A 23,115-nucleotide genomic window follows, 5' to 3' on the forward strand; every position below is an offset into this window, starting at 1 on the left:
TGTTCCTCGCGGCGGTCGTCGCCTCCTCGCCCCTCCGGTGCCCCGGGCCCTGGGCGCTTTGTCTTTCCGCGCTGTCCCCCCGCGACTCTCTACCCCCGGCCCTTTGTTTCGCTGCCTTGGGCGCTTTGTCCGCCCCGCCGCGCCCCGCATCCCTTCTCCATCTCTTTCCCTCCGCTGTCCTTCCTCCCGTGCCCCTTTGTTGTGTTCCTCTCTTCTTGGTGGCCCAGTGACCTGCCACAGCCCAGGCACCAGATTCCTGTGTTTATTTTTCTTTCTTTGTCTTTCTCGTGTGTCTCCCCTCTCACCTTTCTCTTTGGCCCTGGATCACCCCCAGAGGCTTTGTCTCCCTCATATAGTGGCTTATTTTCCCAGTACCCCCCTTACCCTCCCATCTTCGTGTGATTTATCCGCTGCCCACAGTGTTTGTCTGCTGAACTGTCTCAGCCCCGGGGACTCCATCTGGTGCTTGGAAGTGCGGACAGACTCTAGGGCTTGTTGTTTTGTGAATCTGAAGGATGCTTGGGGATACTTAGTTTCCTCCTCCGCCCCCTCCTCTCCTCTGCACCCCTTTCTCTCGGGATTATGTGTACCCCCCTCGGGGGGGGGTTAATACTGCTTTTAAGGGGACTCCAGTTTTCATTGCCATCTCTTTGGGTTCGTGGTTGTGCTTGGAAACAGTAGCCCTGAAAAAGATCTAGTCTCTTGATGGTTATCCCCCCGCCTCTCTGCCCCTTGGTGTTTCTGGTGGCGTTGGCCAAGGGCAGCTGTCGTAGCTTTGCATTTGGGTTACCTGCTGCTGGGTGGCCGGGTATTGCAGAACGAATAGAAGTAGGCGAAAGGTGGCTCTCTGCCCCCCCCCACCCCGCCCCTATCCTACCGATGTTTGAGAATAGTTTCAGATATCCATGATGGATATTCATTTGGTATGTAAATAGGAATTGAGCGAATTTCAGTATTAAAACCTTGTGAATGTTGGGGTGGACAATTTGAGCATTTTCCAGAATCTAGTTGTACAGTTTATTTTGCCAGTAACTCCTGCTTCATAAAGCGAGTTGTCCTGCTTGGAAACTTGATAAAAATGATTTGCTTTTTCTTAATCATGAGAGTTCACATTTTACAATCCTTGTAATTTGCAGTTAGTGTTTACAATTTGTGCTTTTTGCATCTTCTGTCCCATCATTGGGATTAAACGCTGAAGAGTGCAGTTTCTGGTTGATGAATACTGCTTTTAGGATCTTTGTGGAATATATTAATCACATGTACTCAAAAGACATAGAAGTAATAGCTTTAAGTGAGGTTATCTTAAAGGCAATTCCTGATGTTAAAGGAGTATTAAGTTGTTCTCAGCTCTTGTTACAATAATGTTAAAAGCTTGGGGTTATATCTGTGGGGATGTGGTGTATTGTAAATAAGTGGCCTGAATTATTCTTGTGCTAGGAATAAAAAGTATTAGGTTTACCAGGATTATTATTTTTTTCTACTAGTTGATCACTACTTTTAGAAGATACATTACTGGTAAAATCTTTTGGAATGTCATTTGATTTGTGCACTGAGGTTCCACACAAAGTGGACCTGATAGAGGATATGCAAGATCTGCTAAAAGGAATCCTGGCACAGTGGAAAGCTTTTTTGTTGTTGTTGTTGTTTATTAAGACAGTGATTAGAATTAATAGGTTAAATTCTGATTGAAGGAAAACCATACTTTCATGATTGATACCTGAGGTGTTTGTGAGAATTTGCAATCTCAGTTCATGAATTATTTTTGTCAATAACTATTGTCTCCCTTCTTGTTCTTAGTATGTAATCTTTTGAAGGTAAAATCATGAGCATACTGGTTCTGACTGTAAATAAAGTGTAAATACTATGTAATAATAGAAAGTATTTTGCTCTGATTTGTGCATCTAAGAATGATTACATAGTTATCATAAAGTCACTTTTACAGTTTGAGTTGTGTAGTTCCTAAACACTGTTAAGAATTTTATGTCATAACCAAATAAAACAGTGCCTTTAATTTATGTCAAACAGCAACATATATGGGAATATATAGGATAAGTTATGTTTGGGAAACTTTCATTTCAAATATTGACTATCAAAACTTTGAATTATTATCTGTGAATATTACAACGGGACTGCAAGGAGTATATTTTTAGAAGATAATATCAGGCTCACTTGCAGTATGTTCGGATCTGTTCTAATATATGTTTCTAGGCATTAGATTTTTAAAAGTTTGTTAAAAAGTTACTTCGTGTTACCAACAGATGTCTACTAATGTCTTTTAAATGGGTAAGATAAATTGTTTTTTGTGGGGGGAAGCCACTCTTGGCAGATGTAATTGATTAAGTAATCTTTCTTTGGAACCTTGGATGAGTAAAGCATTCAGAAAAGATGACTTTGTTTGAAAGTTCTTATAGATCTTAATTCTGGTGTTCAGTCATTTTTAGAAATAAGACTTAAGACTTGGCTTTAAAGCATTATTTTGCATTTTGCTTCCTCCTAATACTAAATTTCATGTTATTTCAACTAGGGGCAGTATTTTCTCATGGATTGACTAAAAGTTGTTATTTTTGGCATCTGGCTTTGTGATTATTTCCAAGTTATTTTACTTCCCCTGGGCCAGTTTCCTAACTCTGTAGTAAAATGGGGATTGTAATAACTTGCCACATCTGCACAGGATTGCTGTGCCTTAAGATTTATAGAGCGCATCCTTGGATGAAAGGTGTGGTTAACATCTACGAATTGTTACTGAAATAAGCTAATGTGAAGTAGGTCATATTTTATAGGAAGTCAAGTAGGAGGTTATGAACTAAATTCTTGGCAAGTTACAGCAATGATAGTGGGATTAAAAAAAAAAGCCCAAATATGTATTTTAGTTTGGGTAATGAAACAGATACCCTGCCCCCTCCCCCAACTTAAGGGAGAGTGTGGACAAGCAAAACAAATTACAGAGTGGTCGTTGTGTTTTGTAAGAGACTGAAGATCTGTCAAACTCAAATGTAATAATACATTATAAAATTATGGGATGTCTTCTGTTGATTTTTTTTTTCTGCCTGTAGTAATATTTTAAAAAGATAGCATGAAATGTTTTCGCCTGTTAATAGTAATGACAAATTTTGCATGTGTCTTAGTATTATAATGCTTTGTCATTTGTTCTCAACAATATTTTCTAGTCACCAGAACTATAATTTCAGACTTGATACTTTGTTATAGGAAAGTGGTGTTTGGAGGACACTGTAGATATTTACTGAAGGAATGAAGCCTATTGCTTCTGTATTTCTGGTGGTGATATTGGATTGGTTGTCATCTAGTTCCCCAGGCCAGGATTTTGGTTTCATGTCTCATTAAACCTTTACTCCACTACCATAGTTTATGCTCTTGTCATATCTCACCTGGATTATAGCAGATGTATAGACAGCCTCTTTCTGCTTCTAGATCCACACCCATTTTCCATCTTACACATGGCTGCAGAACAGTGTTTCTGTAGAACAAATCTGATCACTCCACTCTTTAGTTTAAAAACCTTTCAATGGCTCCCCCTAGCAGCCTTCATTTAAAAGAGGCAACAGAGTGGAGAGTTTTGAGCTTATATTTAGGATTTAATCTGCTCAGATTTCATTTGTCTCTGCCTCTTCAAACCTCTATAGCATTGTCAAATTATCCTATCCTTACCTCTTTCATCACTTGCAGGATAATTATTCCTAACTTAAAGAGTTGTTATGAAGATTAAATTAGATAATGCATGAAAACATTTAGTAAAATTCTTGGTACATAGTAAGTGCATATAAAAATGTTTGCTGGCATGGTTTATAGGTTCCTCGGAATGTATTTTGTTAACATCTTCTCCAGCTAAATTGTTTGCCTTTTTCTTTTTCTTCATATTCACAGTATTTAAGAATTTGGAGTTCTCTATATAGGCCCAGAACTTTAATGCATAAGGGTTTATCAAAAGTACTGGTCTTTACTAGGTTGTAATTCAAGAGTAAGGTCAGGATATTCTATACAGATCTAAGAGGCTAGGTATGGTGTTCCTGCTGTGTGTTATTAAAGGACTGGTGTAATTCTTTTGGAAATGTCTTATTGTAATTATCATATTCAAATGCTGTTCATTACTTGGTGGCATATACCATTTTTTTCTTAATCATTTATGTATTCTTAGAAGAGTGCCAGCACATGATAGGACTTCAAAGAAAATATGATTATATAGGCAGAATTTGAGATATATCTACTTGTAGGTGTTTTGTATTTGATTTTGATTATGTAAAGGAACAATTCCTGAAATACCTGGAGGTATAATTTTCAGCCATAGATAGTGTCATTGCACCTGAGAAAGTTATAGTAAAGCTCTTGGGGAAAAGTACTTTTTTTTGGTGGGGGGATTACCAGGAATTGAACTCAGGGGCACTTGGCCACTAAGCTACATACCCATCACTATTTTGTATTTTTTATTTAGAGACAGGGTCTCACTTGGGTTGCTTAGTACCTTGCTTTTGCTAAGGCTGGTTTTGAACTCTCTATCCTCCTGCCTTAGCCTCCCCAGCAGTTGGGATTACAGACGTGTACCACTGTGCCAGGCAAAATTTTATTAGAATGCTACATTTTATTGTATCTACAAAACAGGCAAGCTTAACTTTCACATTTTGCTTTTTATGTGGTTGACTGTCAAATATTTCTCAAAAGATTTCGTGTTTAAAAAAGTGTTTTAAGTACTTCTAGATGCATAAACCTTAGGGCACTACAGACAGCATTTTTGGGGATCCATGTCATAAAATCACTTAAGAAATTTATGATCTAGAGGAAGACTCAGGTTGTGTGGACAGATTGCATTTATGTACCAGGCACATTGTGACTATTATGTCAGGTAAAGTATGTGCAGTTATAATTAGAAAGGTCAAATAAAACAGTGTGGTAGGTGTGATTTATAAATCATAAAGCACTTTATACAGATATCTTAATTATCATAACAGTTTCTTCTGGTACCCTTTCATGGGCAGGGTTCAAGATGGACTTTTTATACTGCAGCCTGTGGTTTGTGGGTCATGTTTTAGAAAAGCAGCAGTGTATTTAGTACAGAGGACCACAACCTTGGAGATATGTGCTTTGGCATTTTAAACAGACATATTTGGTAAATTACTGCTTTACCACAGATGTTGTCATTGAGTCACCCCCAACTTTTTGGGGTCTACTTCTTACTGCTCTTTTCTCTGCTTGGACAGCCATAAAAATGTAGGAATGTTGAATGCCCAGCTGCTACCATCTCTCAGACACTTACCATGACCACAGTTCTGGAGGCCTCTTAGGCCTGGCACAGCATCATGGTGTTGCTTATGCCTCATTAGGCCTGCTTCTGCTTCAGGGGCTGAAATGATATCCCAGTGCACTTCTCCAACATATCAAACTTACTTAAGGGCATGGGGGAGGGGCATATATCGGCAGTAGTGTAAGTTATAGTAATTACCTGTGTGTATAAATATTTGTGTAAGTTTGTTTTGTTGATGCAGTGCATGGAAATAAGCATGGCAGCTTTTCAGTTAGATTGGTGAAGTTCATGGTAGTCTTGGAAATATTTACACTATCTTAACTTTACCAAGGGGGAAAAAAAAGATAGAAAGTTGCTTCTTTGGCATTCTAAGTTGCAAAATCCTTGCAATGAAAGTGCCACACCTGAGGGATAGGAGATGAAATGCACTAGAAAATCAAGTTGACTGTTGCTTTTAATTCCTCTCCCCAAGTTTCTTGAAGTCTTAACTTGGTTGTAGAGCTAATGTACACTGTTAATTAGATGATAATAATAAGTATAAGAGTAGTTTCTCATAAAAAGTTTATATAACCAGGAAAAGTGTTTGTCATTCTATAAAACTTTTTTATAAATGTGGTAAAGCATTATAGAAGTTCAGTATTGCCGTATGAACTATAGAACCAGTGTGTAGGGTATTTAATTATTATGACCAACTTATTTTGGGGTATAACCGGATATGCTATAGAACATACTAATTTTAGACTAGTTTGCATCATTGAAACAAAGGCATTTTTTTTTTGAAAACTGCAAACCTATTAAAATCTTTCCTTATTTTGCAAGCATACCTTTTCAAATAATATTTCTGGTTTGAGTGTGAGAAAATTTTTCATGCAAAAATATTATATAATTCTGTACAAAGTTCCTAATTACACCAACTGGAGTAAGCAAAAACATCCAAGGTTGTCCCAAGATTCAAGGGAATGAGTATGACCATGCTTTAGTCGCATGTATGATAATATGTAATAAATCCAATAAATAAAATACATAATAAATATATTGTTTTAATAACAACATATATTATAGTCTTATTAGGTGTAAAACTGCTTTGTGCCTGCCCTGTACAGATGAATATGTGCTTTGGTATATGACTTAGTGGAAAGTATATATATGGATAATTAATATTTAAGGGAAATTATTGTAAGTGCCGTGACAGATGTAGAGTGTTGATGATGGAAACAGGTGTGAATGATTGTGTCAGGTGTGTATGTGGGGGAGTTCATAGAAATGGTTAGAGTTGGCATTTTAAATTAAACTGGAAAGTGTTTGGAGGTCTTTTGGAGGACCTTGAGTCCTAAGCTAAGTATTTGAATATCAATCAGGGATGCAGAAGAAAGGGGTAGGACATTGGATGATTTAGATGAGGTGAACTTGGATGTAAACAGTAGGAAATGGATTGAAATTTGTGGCTACTATATAAGAGAAACATGGTCTTAAAGATAGACCTAGGATAGAAAGGCAAAAAAAAAAAAAAGGCTTTTTTTGAGGCATCATGGTATGGGGATATAGGGAAATTTGTAATCAGTGTACTGTCATCCAAATATTATTGTCTGTGGCAATTAAGAATGTCAGTTAATCTAAATCTTTTCCCCTTATCTAAGAAAATGGAAAAAATACTTTGTAGTATTGATGCTAGGATTAAATAAGATAAGGGATATAAAATTATTAGCTCAGTTTAGGAGTAGTAGGTGTTCAATAAGTAGATTCTTCTTTCCTTTTCTGAAGTGTGGAATTGAAAAGAGAAAATGGGAGGAGGGATGCAGCAAGGAAGGTAGGAAAAACCTCCAACTAATTGAAACCTGGGTGATGTAATAATTAGAAATGGAAAAGTCTGAGCGAGGTGAACAGGTTTAAGAGAACCTATTTAACAGTATTTTGTATTTTAGGTTAATAATAAATATTGGATACTTATTTTTGCATATCTCTGCTGTAACACCTAACATTGTTCTACTGTCTATAAATTTATCTATACTGATTATCTACCTGTCTCTGTATTTAATCTCTCAGTGAAAAGGACAGGAGCAGTGTTTTACTTGCATAATTATGGAGCAATTACCATCTGCCAGATGCTAGTTGCAGGATAAATGAACATGACCTTAATGGATTTGGTAGTGTATAACACTTACCACTAGGTGGCACTTAGTCTAAATGGTAAGGCTGACATTCAGTATAGATTTTTTTTTCCTACTTCAGAAACTGACATCTGCCCCCTGGATTATGGTCACCCTTATTCCTTTTGTGGACTATACTTTTTGAAGTGTTGTATGAAACATATACTAGATTGAAAACTCCAACTCTTAAAAAAATAGAAAAATGTAACTGTATTTGAATATGTTCTCTAGAAAGAAGCTAAAGGGAAGTTCAATGAAATTTGCAAGTTGACCAAATTCTTCATTTCTGAATGTGCTTGAAATGAAGCCTGGTGGTTGGATTTTAGGCGGTATTGTTTGTTGATAACACTTTGTGGATTGCTTTAAAGGAGGAGACTAGGAATTGGTTTCTTAGATGAAAGATGATCAAGTGTAGTCTTCTGATACTGAAGTATGATTCTGTACTCCCAATCCCCCTGCACTTTGTTCTCTCGATTTATATTCTGTGTGTTGTAGAATTACATGTAGCATAGTATCCTTTATGACATCCTGTGTGACACATTATATAGATTATTAAATCCATTAGATTCAGGAAATTTCAGAGCTAGGAAAGGCGTTATTATATATTCTAAATATTTAAATATAGACAAAGGCAGGTTAGATTATTTACAAGCCAGCTCCTTGTTTTTTGGCAGGGGGCAGGAGGTGAGGCATATGCTGGTCTTTTTACTCTTTTCTATTTATACTGCTTGGTGCCTTTTAATGTTTATGCACTCACCCCTTCCTGTATTCCCTTTTCCCTACAGTATGCATGGACCAAGAATGCAAATCCTTCAGCTTCCAAGCATGGTTGGGAAAGTGCTACTGCCATTGTTGTTTCATAAATGTTGGGCTTGGGGTTACTTGTTCTTTCCGCCTTTACTTTCTTCCTGTTGTTGCTGATTATGATCTTTGTCTTCTGTTTTCAACTGTCATGCTGGCCTCTTTAGAAACATAGTTGCCCTCGCTGCTCACCTTTCATGCCCTCTCACCACTCGGGTTTAATTACTCCTACTCAGGAACTGGCTAGGTGCCTTTACTTTTGGCTCACGACAGTCTTTGCCTCTTGTGTCTCTAGCCTCTTGATTCTGCCACTTGCACTAATTATGGTTGGTTGTTTCCAGAGCCTCTGGAGGAAAAGAAAGGCCATCTCCAAGGAAGAGAAGCCACAAATTGAAATTTTATACTGTAAAATGGACTTATGAACTTGTTGATGAACATGCAGTGATTTTTCTAGTGTGTACATCAAGACAATATTAACTCCCTTGACTACAGAGTTCATTAAATCTGTTGTATCTGTCATCTATGCTCATACATATGTCAAGGAAATGAATTAAATCCTTTTCAGCCTTCCAAAGATGGGAGTTATATTATTTTGTAATTCACAGCTTATAATAATGTGTGCCATTAAATGGTTAGCATTGAATTAGTGGGAGTTGAGGATTGACTATTATAATATTAAAAAAAAAAAAACTTGAATGGATAGCTGTAGCTTTCAAAGGTTACTTCATTATTATTGGTAAGTAAGCCTTCTTTGCCCTGGTCTTTCCCTGCTGTATTTAATGTGATGTATATACTTTGCCCACAGGATTTATTTATGTCATTTACTTAAATATGTAGTTAATTAGTTGTAACTCCTGAAAATTATCAGTTAATGAATTAAGTATTTTTAAAATTACATTAGAATTTAAACATACATTTACATGGTAGGTGCAAAGTTTTTTGTTTTTTGTTTTTCATAGTTATTTCTGGGAAGTAACTGTCTTGATGTGGACATTTTTCTTTTGCCTGCCTGCCTCTCTGTGTGCCTGGATTAAATCCAGGGGCCTTAAACATGTGGATATTTCTTTCCTTTTTTTTTCTCTTTTCTTTTTCTGTGATTGGTCAGGAATGGCCATTTTTCTTTTCTCTTTCTTTCATCTCTTGCTTCATTCTTTCCTTCTCTTCCTTCTTCCATCCATCAAATGCAGGACCTTGAGTATACTAGTTGAGTATACTACTACTAAGCTGCTCCCCAGCCCTGGAAATTTTTCTTAAGGACTTATTGTCTCATCTGCATATGGTCATCTTGATTTTTTTTCTAATTAGAAATGTTTATCGTAAGAAATTAAGAAGTTATTTAAATATCACATAAAGTGAACTACTGTAGTCCTACAGCAAGAATAATTACTGTTAAGAATTGGGCTTTCGCTCAGCCCTGCGGCATCAACAGAATGGGCAAGTTACGAGGTCTTCATACTGCCAGGAAGCTCCGTAGTCAATGAAGGGACCAGAAGTAACATGATAAACAATACAAGAAAGCCCATTTGGGCACAGGCCTGAAGACCAACCCTTTGGAGGTGCTTCCCATGCAAAGGGAATTGTGCTAGAAAAAGTAGGGGTTGAAGCCAAACAGCCAAATTCTGCCATCGAGAAGTTTGTTTTCAGGGTCCAGGTGATCAAGAATGGCAAGAAAATCACGGCTTTTGTACCCAGTGATGATTGCTTGAACTTTATTGAGGAAAATGATGAATTTCTGATTGCTAGATTTGGTCGAAAAGGTCATGCTGTTGATGACATTCCTGGAGTCTGCTTTAAGGTTGTCATGTCTCCCTTTTGGCCCTATACACAAAGGCAAGAAGGGGAGGTCAAGATCATAAATTTCACTGATGAAAACAATAGTAATAAATTTTTATATTACAGAAAAAAAGAATTGGGAGTATATTCCTCAATTTTTTTTAATGGAAATGCTAACACTCTATTACATGTTAAAAATATCAAAATATTGGTAAACAGTATTAAGGGGATCAGGTAACTGATATTTTGTTGAATATATAATGAGTCATCCAGGACATTTTGAGGGAGATGGTATCTCCTTTTACAGAAGTCTGAAGGTTGGGTATTTTAGTAACTTAACTTAAATCCATACAGTTTTACTTCTGCTTTTTGCCTTTGATTCCCTACCCTATACTGATGGGGCTTGTGTTTGTCTTTCACTTCAAACACTTCAAAGTTAATTACTGGGTGGCAAAACAGTTCCAGATATAAGTAAATGTGGTACACGTTTTTAAGGAAAAGAAGATTATAGTCTTTTCTATTAGATTACTTTAAAAGTAAATTATTTTTTCTAGAAGTGCAAAGTTAGATTTGATTAGACTAGTCTTTGAACACAAAAGATTATCTTAAGTAACATTATTTACCTTTTAGTTAACTTTTTTTGTTTGTTTGTTTTTTAAAGACTGGAGTCTTACTACTTGCTTCTCAGGCTGGTCTTGAACTCCTGGGCCCGATTCTTTTGCCTTAGTCCCCTGAGTAGCTGGGACTACATTTGCATACCACCACTCCAAGCTTCTATTTAACTTTAAAAATAATATTGTCAGAAACTCTGGCAGTATTGTCATTGTTAATTTTCTTTTCCTGCTTCATATTTTTATTTTTTTTCCTTTCTAAAAGAACATACATACAAATGCTTTCATAATCTTATGGTGAGAAATGGTTGTAACCAAAACACAAAATCAAAGGAAAATAACAAATTTGACTTCATAAAAATTTTAACTCTTCAGGAGGCTGAGACAGGACAATCACAAGTTCAAAGACAGCCTCAACAAAAGCAGGCACTAAGCGACTCAGTGAGACCCTGTCTCTAAATAAAATACAAAGTAGGGCTGGGGATGTAGCTCAGTAGCCAAGTCCCCTGAATTCAATCCCTGGTATGCAAAAGAAAAAAATATATATATTTTTAAATGCCCATGTAACAAAAACAAACAAAACTGAGTAAGTGAAAAGCTAACAGAAAATAAGGTATTTAATATCAAGAATTGACAAAAGGTAATATGTGGAAAATAAAAGTTCATTACACAAAATAAGATGTATTTCATTAGAAAAATATGGATAAAGAATAACTCATAAGGAAAATGAAAATGGGCAATAAATTGATGTACAAAACAGACTATACTTCAAAATGTCTGGAGTTTTCACATTATCAGAGTTGCCAGATGTATCTTGGGCAGCAACATAAATAATAAGAGAAACACTTTCAAAACGGCCACTAAGAATAATAGGGAGCCATACCTATTGATACCCACAGTCACAGATGAAATGCTATTTAAAAACCCAAGCAAGTAGAAGAAAATACTGTTTAATTAATATAGGCCAATTTATGTGAGGAATGCTGTGTTCTGTTTTCTGATTTGAAATGCTACTTTTACCATGATGTGTTATAATGGTCTTAACAGATTCCTGGTGTGAATTCATATTTACCTGATGTGTTTTCAGTTTATTCTGTACCCGAATGTAGTGTTTGATAGCTCAAGAGATCTTTTGTTGCATTTAGACATTGGCATAGTCTGGTGAGGAAGTTAGTATTGTGATGTTTTACAGAAACATAACCAAGTTCACCTGCCAGCTGGTGGAAGAGTCAAACCCATATCTCTGGATTTTAATTTTAATTTTAATTTTATTGCCATTTTGTAGTATGAATATCTTGTAGTGATTTAGCATTTGATGCTGCTACTGGGTTCAGTCTTCTTTTTCTCTCCTGAGCATGGTTAACTCTTAGTCATCATAAAACACATGACTGGCTATACTCACTAAGCAGAGGAACTTCTCCCTTAGTACAGGCAGAGAATAAATTGAGGCAGGAGGGTAAAATTGAGTAGAGAATTGATTTGTGTGGAGCTTTTTTTTTTTTTTTTTTTTTTTTTTTCCTTCATTTCAGTATGATTTTGGGAGAAAGGTTTGTGGAAAGAATATAGACTGGTGGCTGTGAAACACATCTATTGTCTACTAATTTGGTGATTATCTCTGCTTTGATTTTTTTTTTTTTTTCAAGCATAAATGATATCTCTGGCATGGCAGGGAGCTTAGAAAATGATCCTAGCACCATGTAAATGAAAGGTATTACTATGAAGAGTGACTCAAGATTCTTATGGTTTGGTAGACTAGGTACCGTTAATTCTTTCTGTTATACTGGACTACTTTTAATTTTATTTTATGTAAAACTGTTCCATAAATGTCATTTTAAAATCTTTAATGTTCAAAATTTGTTGTTTTTCTATCAGAGAGCAGCTGTGGATGTGGCTTAAAAACTGATGAGTATTTACAATGATGAGCCTTTATGGAGCAATGAAAGACTGCTTACAAATTGTAGTCACAGTTGGGATGAATTCTGTGTTTGTTATTTCTGAAGCCCTATGGGTGAATGTTTTTTGAAGGGGAGTGAATTAGTGTGGTACAATTCTGAGTGTTTTTATTCTAGTAATCTTTGCTTTTGCTCTTTCCCTCTTTTAACTTTGAGGGAATTTAGAATATTTTCACATGACTGTTTAATGATTTTTTTCCTCCAAACACATTATTTGGATAAGTGTAAAGGTAAATTGTAAATTTAAGATGTTTTATGGACATAATTTCTGACATCAAATAGTCTATAATAGCTTTATGGATGACACTTTACCTCCTTCTACTGTGTAAAACTATAGATGTTGGGTGGTTTGAAGCCAAGTATTTTTTGATATATTTAGTTTATACATTTGAATAGTTTTTGGCCACAGTGCCTGTATCCACTTTTATTTAAAAAGAAAGTGGTTTTAAGTTGGGCATGGTGACATGCCTATATTCCCAGTGGCTCCGGAGGCTGAGACAGGAGGATAGCAAGTTTAAAACCAGCCTCAGCAGCTTAGCAAGACACTGTCTCAAAATAAAATAATAATAATAGGACTGGGGATGTGGCTCAGTGGTTGAGAGCCTCTGGTTTTAATCCCTGGTACCATAAGAAAAGAAATAAAAGTAGTTTTAATATGTTATTGAGACAAATAATAACTGTAATTATTTAAAGTTGTTTTACTCTGAGATGCTAAAAATAACATCTGGAGTTGAACTACAAAAACAAAGGGAGCTGTGATATGTTCTGTTAAAATATTTTTGATATTTCTTTATTTGATAACTTAAATTTATAGTTTATAATATACTACTACTTTTATTTTATTATATTAAACTGTTTAGAAGATTTTCAAAGAATCTTACAAAAATCTTATCTTAAAAAGGGTAGGGTAAGGTGGTGCATGTTTGTAATCCCAGCGGTTTGGGAGGCTGAGGCAGGAGGATTGCAGGTTCAAAGCCTGCCCCAGCAAAAGCGAGGTGCTAATAAACAACTAAGTGAGACCCTGTCTCTAAATAAAATACAAAATAGGGCTGGGATGTGGCTCAGTGGTCCAGTGCGTCTGAGTTCGATTCCCGCTACCCACCTCACCCCCCTCTCCACAAGAAGAGTAGGGTAGCAATAGATGAAAAAAATGAGGATTCCCTGGCCAAAAGGAAAAAAAAGAAACCAGGGAACCCACCTAATATTTGAGATTATGGTCAGTATATCTGAAGATCTTATACTATATTTGCAAATATCTTCACTACTTTTATATATTTAAATCATCATAATTTTACTTTCTTTGGAAAGTCAATGTTTAACATACTTCCTGATCATAAAATGTTGAGTACTGAAGATGTTAAAAATACAAGTTGAATGTACAGGCTTATTGGTTGTTACTTTAATTAATTAATTAATTAATTAATTTTTCACAATGTTGGGGATGGAACCCAGGGCCTCACACATGCTAGTCAAGCACTCTGCCACTGAGATATACTCCCAGCCTTTAAATTTAAAAAATCTTGTTAAATTTAGTCTCATTCTTCCTGGTGGTTAAAGGAATTTAAACTGTGACAGTAACATCTGTTCTTTTATTGTGTGGATCATGTTTTCAGGAGGATTTTTATGCACATTAAAAATAACAATTTTTGTGAATTGTAGTTATTATCCACAGTCACTTTTAGATATAAAAACATACCCAGTGAGTTATTTCTGATTCATAACCAAATTTTAGAAGAGCAGATGTATACTACCAATGGAATAATTAGCCAAAAAATATTAGGGGTTTAGAGATCCTTTGTGTAATATTTAACATTAATTTCTTGGCTAGTTTATTTGATTAATTAAAGTTTTGAGGCAGTTAGAATTTCTTTTCTTCTCTTGGGACTTCATAGTTGTCATTGGTAGCTGTAATCACTAGGGAAGTAGAAATATTATTTCCATCAAACAGATGGCTTTCCTAGCACTGGTCCTTAACAGTGCCTACTGAGGTTCATGTATATGTTGGATGATTTCCCAATCACACCAACTCAATATACTTTTGAAAGATTGCACCTGGTAACAGATGACATTGTAGATATTAAAATGACTTATTGAACTATACATATTTCCAACTTTGGGAAATGCTTTAGTTAACCATGCCTCAAGGGAACAGTCTACTCCAATGAGAGGAAATCACTTATTATTGGATACTTCGTTTCACTGATCCCTGGATATTCTTTTGTTCAGCTGTCCCCTCAGGAATTCCTTAGCTACCTTTTCAACTTTTTGACTTTCAATAACTGCCATTAATGTGCCATTTTCTTCTCTGCATAGTCAGATGACTACCTCCATCCAGTACTTTGAGTCATTGAAAAGCTTACAATTACAACATTGTATCTTTTTTTTTTTCCGTTTTGAAGCTATGGTGGTGACTTTGTTAATGGGCTACTTTCCCTTTTTAAATGTGTCTGTTTTCCTGCTCCCATTAGAAATTAAAAAAAAAAAAATTGGATATCTACATATGTATTTAAGCTCCTGAAATTTACAAAAGAGTCATCTATTAAGATTCTAAAAATTTTGTAGGTTGTATTACTCTGTAGTTTAAGTAGTAAGAAATGTTTAGTCTGTTTTTAAAATCATAATAATACCTAAAATGACTCAGTGACATTTTGAAATATGTGAAGGCAGGTTACCATTGGGAAGAGAGGGTATAGCATTATTTCTCTAATACAGCTATTTGGGCAAACCCCAAGAGTGAATAGAAGTCATAGAATTTTTCCATGAAGGAAAGAATTCGGATGCTTTACACATATTGCCCGCAGGACAGTAGTTCATTTGTTGAGATGGCACAGAGATAAATGGATGGGAGAGGAGTTAGATTAGTATACTAATGCACTGAAGTTAGGTTAGTGTTGGGAATTTTGTGTTAGCCAAAAACTTTAGTTGAGTTTGAGGCCCTTGTGAGAGAGGTAGATATATCTGGCTTGTTATAAAATATACTTGAAGACTATTAGGTGGTAACTGGAACCTTGGGTATAAGTAAGATCTCCTGAGCAGAGACAGACCTCTGGAAAGCATCAACATTTAAGGAATGAGTGGAAGACAGTAGAAGAAAACCAATAATAAAAAAGGACAAAAACCTTGATAGTCTAGTGCCACAAAAATGGAAGCATAATTCTAGAAGGGAGGAAGCTTGTCAGTTGTGTCAGACACTGCAAAGAGAGCAGGTTAGGTAAAACCAAATGTTGATTAGATTTAAGGCATCAAAGATCTGGCAAGAGCAATTTTCATGGACTGGTTGGAGTTGTAGAATGGTTTGTCACAAGTTGAAGAGTTAGAAGTAAGGAAATAGAAACATCTTTGAAGAGTAGTGGCTCTGAACTTAGTGTGGGAGAATGTGGTTGGTGCAGTGGAGCTTTAAAGGATGAATAGGCTTGGCTTGTTTATTAGATGCTTATTGGAAAGAATACATCAAGAGGGTGAGGTGGCGTATGCATGTAATACCAGCAACTCTGTATGCTCTGAGGCAAGTTCAAAGCCAGCTTTAGCAGCTTNTTTGTGCATGCTAGGCAAGGGCTCTACCTCTCAGCAATATCCCCACCTTCATTTAAAAAAAGAAAATTGTGGTAAATTGTAGTATAATACACTTTTATTTTTAAAATTTTGGTGAATAATTTGTGATGGAGTCATCCAAAGACTGGTTCCAAGTTCATTATTAAAATATAAATCAAATAATTTTTATAGCTGAAAATTTACTGTTTAATATTTACTCTAAATGTTTTGATTTACAAAAATAGGGCTGGGAGTTTAGCTCATTGGTAGTGTGTTCTTAGCATATCCAAGAATCTTTGATTTTGATCCCTAGCACCACCCAAAACACAAAAATTACCTGCATAGTATGGGAATCTGCTTGTCTTCTTCGTATGAAAAGTAATCAATTTAGGGGAGCTCTTTTTATAGAGAAAATGAGTAACTTGTTGATGTTCACAACATTCAAGTGCTTTGCCACTTGATAAACAGCAAACCTTTATGAGGTATGACAGATTTTATTTTTCCCTGTCTGGTGAAGATGGGTTGTTTCATAACAGTAACCTTATCCGTGATATCTGCTAGTACTTTGTGCCTTCTGTCTTGAGTTTCTTAGGTTGCTAATGAAAGAATAAATGAAGGTCTTGTGGTTGGAATCTCACAAGCCTTCCTCAGAAATCTCATCTTATTTCTGCTGAAGCAGCCACGCTTTGTGGTAGATAATGCTTACTGTTTTTTCATAAAATGTTTTTATTACAGAAATCAAAGACATCCCTCCATGAAGATAGAGACCTTGTCTTTTGGGGGTTTTGTTTGGTTTTTGGTACCAGGGATTGAATCCAGGGGCGCTTAACCACTGAGCCACATCCTTGGCCCTTTTTTGTATTTTATTTAGAAACAGTGTCTTGCTAAAGTTGCTTAGGCCTCACTAAGTTGCCAGGACTGACTTTGAACTTGGGTTCCTCCTGCCTCAGCCTCCCAAATGATGGGAATACAGTCATGGACCACCACATCTGGTGGCTTTATCTTTTTATTCAGTGTTTTGTCCCTCTCACCTAGAAGAGTGCCTGTTTGATAAAAGACACTCAAACCAGGTAAGGTAGCACATGCCTATAATCCCAGCAGCTTGGGAGGCTGAGACAGGAGGATCATGAGTTCAGTAATAGCTTCAGCAATTTATCAAGATCCTAAGCAACAGTGAGTGAGATCCTGTCTCAAATAAAAAGGAGAGAGGATACTAGAGATATAGCTCAGTGGTAAAGTGCCCTGGGTTCAATATCCAATACCAAAAAACCCCCAAAATAATAAATATTTAACTGCAGAATAAATTTACTGTTAAAAATGTTTTCTTAGAAAAATTTGCATTTTATTATGAAGCCAACAAAGGCTATAAAGGTAGAGTATATTAGAAAAACCAACTGTACTATCAACTTTATGGAAAATTTCCCACACTAGGTAAGTTTTCTAATACTAGTCTTCCCATGCTGGTGATCTTCAACAGTGTTTTCTATGCATATTTATATAGTAATTTACTGAAAGAGAAATTCATCTTAGTTTATGTCCATATTTTTTTTCCAAGCCATACTTTACATACACACACACACACACACACAGAGTGATGGAAAGAACAAGTCTTTTCTCATGGTATTTGGCTTCTTTTCATACACTATTAATATAAGAAACATCAAAAGAGGCACATAAACAGATGTAGTTAAATTCAGTGAAATTTTCCAAAGTACTGAATTGAAAATCAGGACTTTAAAACCTACTGGTGGGAAAAAACCATAAAACTTTTAGAGATAGTGATACACGTTTTAGGTACTTAGTTTTTAAGTATCTTGCTAGTATGATGACCTAATATTATCATATGCTAATCTTTTAGGGCCTAATTTGCATGTAAAAAGAGGTCCTTAATAGATGTGAATCTGAACAGACATTTTGTTACTTCTGTCATCTTGATTGTTTTGCTTTATCTGATTAAACATTGCTTTTGTTTGGTAAAGAGGAAATAAATACTTGGAGGAAGTGGAGGCACACTTATGCTATTTATCTAGTGCGCTTAAATTATTAATATTATCTCTCCGGCTGGGGATGTGGCTCAAGCGGTAGCGCACTTGCCTGGCATGCGTGCGGCCCGGGTTCGATCCTCAGCACCACATACAAACAATGATGTTGTGTCCGCCAAAAACTGAAAAATAAATATTAAAATTCTCTCTCTTCTCTCTCTCTCTTTAAAAAAAAAAGAATTATTAATACTTTAAAAAAATATTATCTTTCATCACCTGTTTTCTTTATGCAGAAAGCCTTCACTTGCTTTTGAGGGTTCAGGACACTAAACTAGGTTATATCTATAAAACTAATTAGGCACATATTTTATGAGACTTGCTGAAACAAATCCAAAAGAGCACCATTATTAACTCTTCATATTGTGGAGCATTTCCTCTTCACTTCAGGTAATGATCATCTAGCAGGATTGAATGAGCCCTCGCCATAGATTCATATATTTTTGAGCACCAACTCTGTTCTAGTCATTAGGATACAATTACGAAAAAGCAGATCAACCCGTACCCTTCCCCCCCAAAAATGTGTAGTTATTTTCTTGTGAAAATTACTTTTAGTCTAACCCAGTGGAAAGTGTTGCAATTTCTGAAGCCACTAAGTCATCCACTACTTAGAACAAAACACTGTGGAAGTTACATTTTAGTGGGTGACATAGACTAAAAACAAATAAAATAGTAATTGAGATAAGGGCTTTCAGAGAAAAAGTTGGAAATACTACAGGGAATATCAGTAAAGTTGTGCCTTTAAAGTATGTATGGAAGTTTGCATTGAGATGGTGACTATTGAGCAAGGAATCTTAAAGAGTGATTTGGGGAAGTATGTGTAAGTAAAGGGAAAGAACATGCCAGCTGGAAGAAACAGCAGATATAAAGACCCTCAGGCACAGGGTTCCTGGATTAGATGGCATGTGAAATAAAGACAAGAATCAGAGATGTCGCCATAGTTGTTGGCCTGGATAATGTTAATTACAGGGTTGCCATCATTTGATAAAGGAAACAGGTTTGGGATATGATTGTGAGATGAACATGTATGCAAATGAACAATATGCTTTTATGGACTCTGGATTTGGGGGGGGCTGACAGATTAAAAAAATTTAGGCTGGTGGCAGGGATGTAGCTCATGGGTCAAATGCTTGCCTAGCATGCCCAAGGTACTGGGTTCAATCCCCAGTACCACAAAAAAATGAAAAACAAAAAAATCTTTGGCTAGTCAACTCTTAATAAGAAACATGGTTTTGAATAACTCTCCATTGCTTTCTTTCCTGAGTCATATTGGTAGCCATCATTCTTTCTTTTGCTGTAGACTTGACTATACCAGGTACCTTATATAAGTAGAGTCATACAATATTTGTCCTTTTGTGACTGGCTTATTTCACAGGGTTTATACATGTGTAGCATTTGTAGGTATTTCCTTTAAAGTCAGAATTGTACTCCATTGTGTATGTGTGCCCCATTTTTAAAGTCCATTTATCTCTTGTGGAGATTTGCATTGCTTATGCTCAGTTTTTTGTTGTGAGGGGGAGTCTTAATCATTTTTAAAGATTATAGTTTTAATTGTTTATTGAAGAGTAAATAGATGAAATTAAGTTTAATAGAATTCTTATATAGGCCTGTTGTTGGATAATAGTATTTGTTGCCACCAGAATAACTGTAAAAACAATTATATTATTCAACCTAAATGTATTTGGACTATAGGAAAAATGGCCTAAAAGGGTATCTTATTAGTAGTAGTAGAAACCGTAATGGCCAAAAGTATAGTATTAAGTTAACTGGACTTAGAAAGCCTAAGATTTTGAATATACAATTGTTGGATTTATTGTGAAAATTAAGTAATATATTCAAAATTAACTTGTCTGAAACAAAGTATAATACATTATCTGGTTGAAGAACTGGTTGAAAATAATTGAGTTGTTGAATTAATTAAATAAAACAGTCCCTGCATCTGATGAATTACCTTAAGTGATAGCAATATCATAAAATAGGGATTAGTGAGTTTGTCATTGAGGTAGTATTATTTACCACTTGTGAAACTGTCTCAAATTCTGATAACTTCATGGCAGAACATTTCTAATTTCAGTTCAAATGAGGCCAATAAGGTGAGAATAAGCATACAAGGAAGTTTCTCTTTTTGAAATTTCTTGTTACCTAGAAAACATTGACTTTCTAAGTTCTCTATAATAGTCAGTGACTATCTAGCAGAGTTGTAATTGTAGTCCTAAAGCCTGAAATTGTGATTTCTATTAGTATATTTTGATACAATTTCATCTCAGCAGAATGTGTTCTGGTTTGGAACACATCAACATAAGATTTTCCTTGGTATTTTCTTATTAGAATATACACATAAAAAGCGGCACTTTAAACTTTTACAGCAGTTGGTGCATTGGAAAATGGAAAAGCATTAATACAAAATTATGAAGGTTAATATAAAATCAAAACAGATAATAAGAAGACCCTTGGTGACTTGTTCTTTCTAGGACAGCTCTTTACCTTTATTTCTTTCTTTTTTCCCATCTTACCTTAAAAGAAGAACTAATAGAAGGTACCTGGTAATTAAATGAGATGCTTAGCCTGTGAAAAGCACTATATAAGTGTTATTTGTTAAATTTAATTTATTATTTCTGATCTGTATGTTTGAAATGTAGAGACATTTGATTATGTTTTTAGCTGAAGTTGCCTTTTTGTTTTACCTCTACAATGTTTGACTATGGGATGATAATATTAAATTACTCTGTAGGAGTTAGTGGAAAATCAAACTCAGTTTCTCTTATTATGCACTTACTATATAGGTTACTTTTGCGATCCCAAAGCTTGTGGGATTTCTTCCCACAAGCAAATAAGCAATTGATTCTATAGCAGACCCCATCTGGCATCTTTCAGTTCAGTTCTGAAGATAACATCAGATCCCATGGTTTGAAGTGTCAGTCTCCAAGGATGCCCCCAACTGTTCAGATTCTTCTTGGTCCCTCTTTGCAGCATTTCTTCCTCCTGGGTATGCACTCTCTCTGAAATGGAAGACTTATGATCTATTAGCCAAAGGAGGTCAGAGAACTTCTTTATAGCCAACTCTGAGACAAATGTGGGAGAAGATCAGCCTATGACCACATTGGGGAAGAGAAATTCTAGCATCTATGATTTGTCTTGGTGAAGGAGCAGGTGGAAGGGTGGCTGAGGTAAGTGTTTGCAGGATGCAGAGGTGCATGCCTGTAATCCCAGCTACTCAAAAGGCTGAGGCAGGAGAATGGAAAGTTTTAAGGCCAGCCTGGGCAACTTAGTAGTGAGACCTTGTCTAAATAAATAAATAGGTAAATTTCAGATGTCTGTATATAAATGATAGTATCTGGTGTAATTCATTAATTCAATATTCAGTATTTTCTTTTGAGTTTTTTGTATATCTTATGCATATAAAAATTCATGTTAAATGCCTACTTAGCATAAATAATGTTTTATGGGCATTTAATATGTCCTATTTTGTTTTTCATGTATATTCATCCATCTCATTTTTATCCTTTGTTCTTGTATTATACTTTTAATTATTATCATGTTACGTTAACTGTACTTTACCCACTGCTCCTACAGTTTAGAAATGGGGTGGAGGGAAAATAGTATATGCAAAGGCCCAGAGGTCTGAAACACTGTGGTTTACTCTGAGAGAGATACACTGAATTAGTGTAGAAGAGAGCTGGATCAGGAAAAATCTTATGAGAATTAAGTTGAAATTACACCAGACCCCCAACTTGTACTCTTTTATGTCTTTGCTCTTGTCAAAAAATTAATTTCTTTAAGAGGAAGTCATCCTAGGTATATATTTAAAATTGCCAGATTTTCTGTTATATCTTTAAACCATCTGTTTTATACTGAAATTTCTGGTGGTTTAAGATTAAAGAAAAAGATTCAGAAAAGAATAAAATAAAATTAGGAATGTGTGACAGATTAAAGCCTTGTTTAGTGTTTTCTGATTTTTATGTTTTTTAATTGCTAAACTTTCTTGCCCCTTGCTAAGAATAATATGATTGAAGAAAAAAAATTAAGAAGTTATTTATCACTTAGAAAGTGATAATTGTAAAATCATGTTAGCAGGTTATGATCTGTATTTAGGTAAAGTCATGACATAGAAAAGCTTGTATTTACATATATTGAATAGCTTATGTCTGCATAAATATGTACTATGTTATAATGTATACACACATATACACAAAACCTGCTATGTGTTGTTGTAAGCAAAGTTTGAAAAACTCCGTTTCATATTTCTGTATGCTTACTGACATTTCTGTATATATTTTATTAGATAGTCTAGTCATTTATTCTTGGTATTTGAAGAGCCACTGCCTTGTCCCCTCCCTTCCTGTCCAACTTATTGGGTCATCACTATGCCAGAGACTGTTCTGCTTTGTATTTATTGATATATTTTTTCCTACCATCATGTGAATGTTATTTTTGTCCCAGTTTTTCAAAAGGAGAAAATAAAGTACCCAAAAGTTAACTAAATACCTGGAGGTTAATTGTCTTGTCTGAAGTCACAGAACTCTTAAGGGGTAGATCAGGGAATCAGATTCAGGAAGTCTTCTCTTTTAGAGTTCATTCTTACAACCACGAAGCTTGACGCCATTCTGCCACCTGTGTCAAGGCACTGTGATAAGGGCTAGAGATACAGAAGTATATACATCTTAAATAGTTCTTGATTGCCTGGAACTTAATGCATTTATACTTACAAATGTATTTATAGTTTTTTGTCTTGGTTAAAATATGTAAATATATGTGCACAGAAATCTGTAATGTGGAAAAACATTATACAACTAACTAAACACATGTAATCAGCATATCATCATATTCTTGATTTCAATATTATTTGATGACTGCTTCCATCATATGGATGTGCCATAATTTAATTATTATCCTGTTATTGGAAAGAAATATGTAGGCATTCCTTGTGAACATTATAATACATTTATTATTGTCATTTCAGATTACTATGTGACACTGGATAAATGCATAAAAGTATAAAGTTATTAA

General features: G+C 35.4%; 1 protein-coding gene and 1 pseudogene across 7 annotated transcripts in view; both read left to right on the top strand.

Annotated features, from left to right (window-relative positions):
• The window catches only part of Rbpj (recombination signal binding protein for immunoglobulin kappa J region), a 209,934-nt gene that overhangs the window by 116,312 nt on the left and 70,507 nt on the right, over positions 1 to 23,115 (top strand). The gene's annotated exons all lie outside the window — the stretch shown is intronic.
• LOC125610949 lies at positions 4,444 to 11,021 on the top strand (annotated as a pseudogene).

Source organism: Marmota marmota, unplaced genomic scaffold (genome assembly GCF_001458135.2).
Source record: "Marmota marmota marmota unplaced genomic scaffold, marMar, whole genome shotgun sequence".
NCBI lineage: Eukaryota > Metazoa > Chordata > Mammalia > Rodentia > Sciuridae > Marmota > Marmota marmota.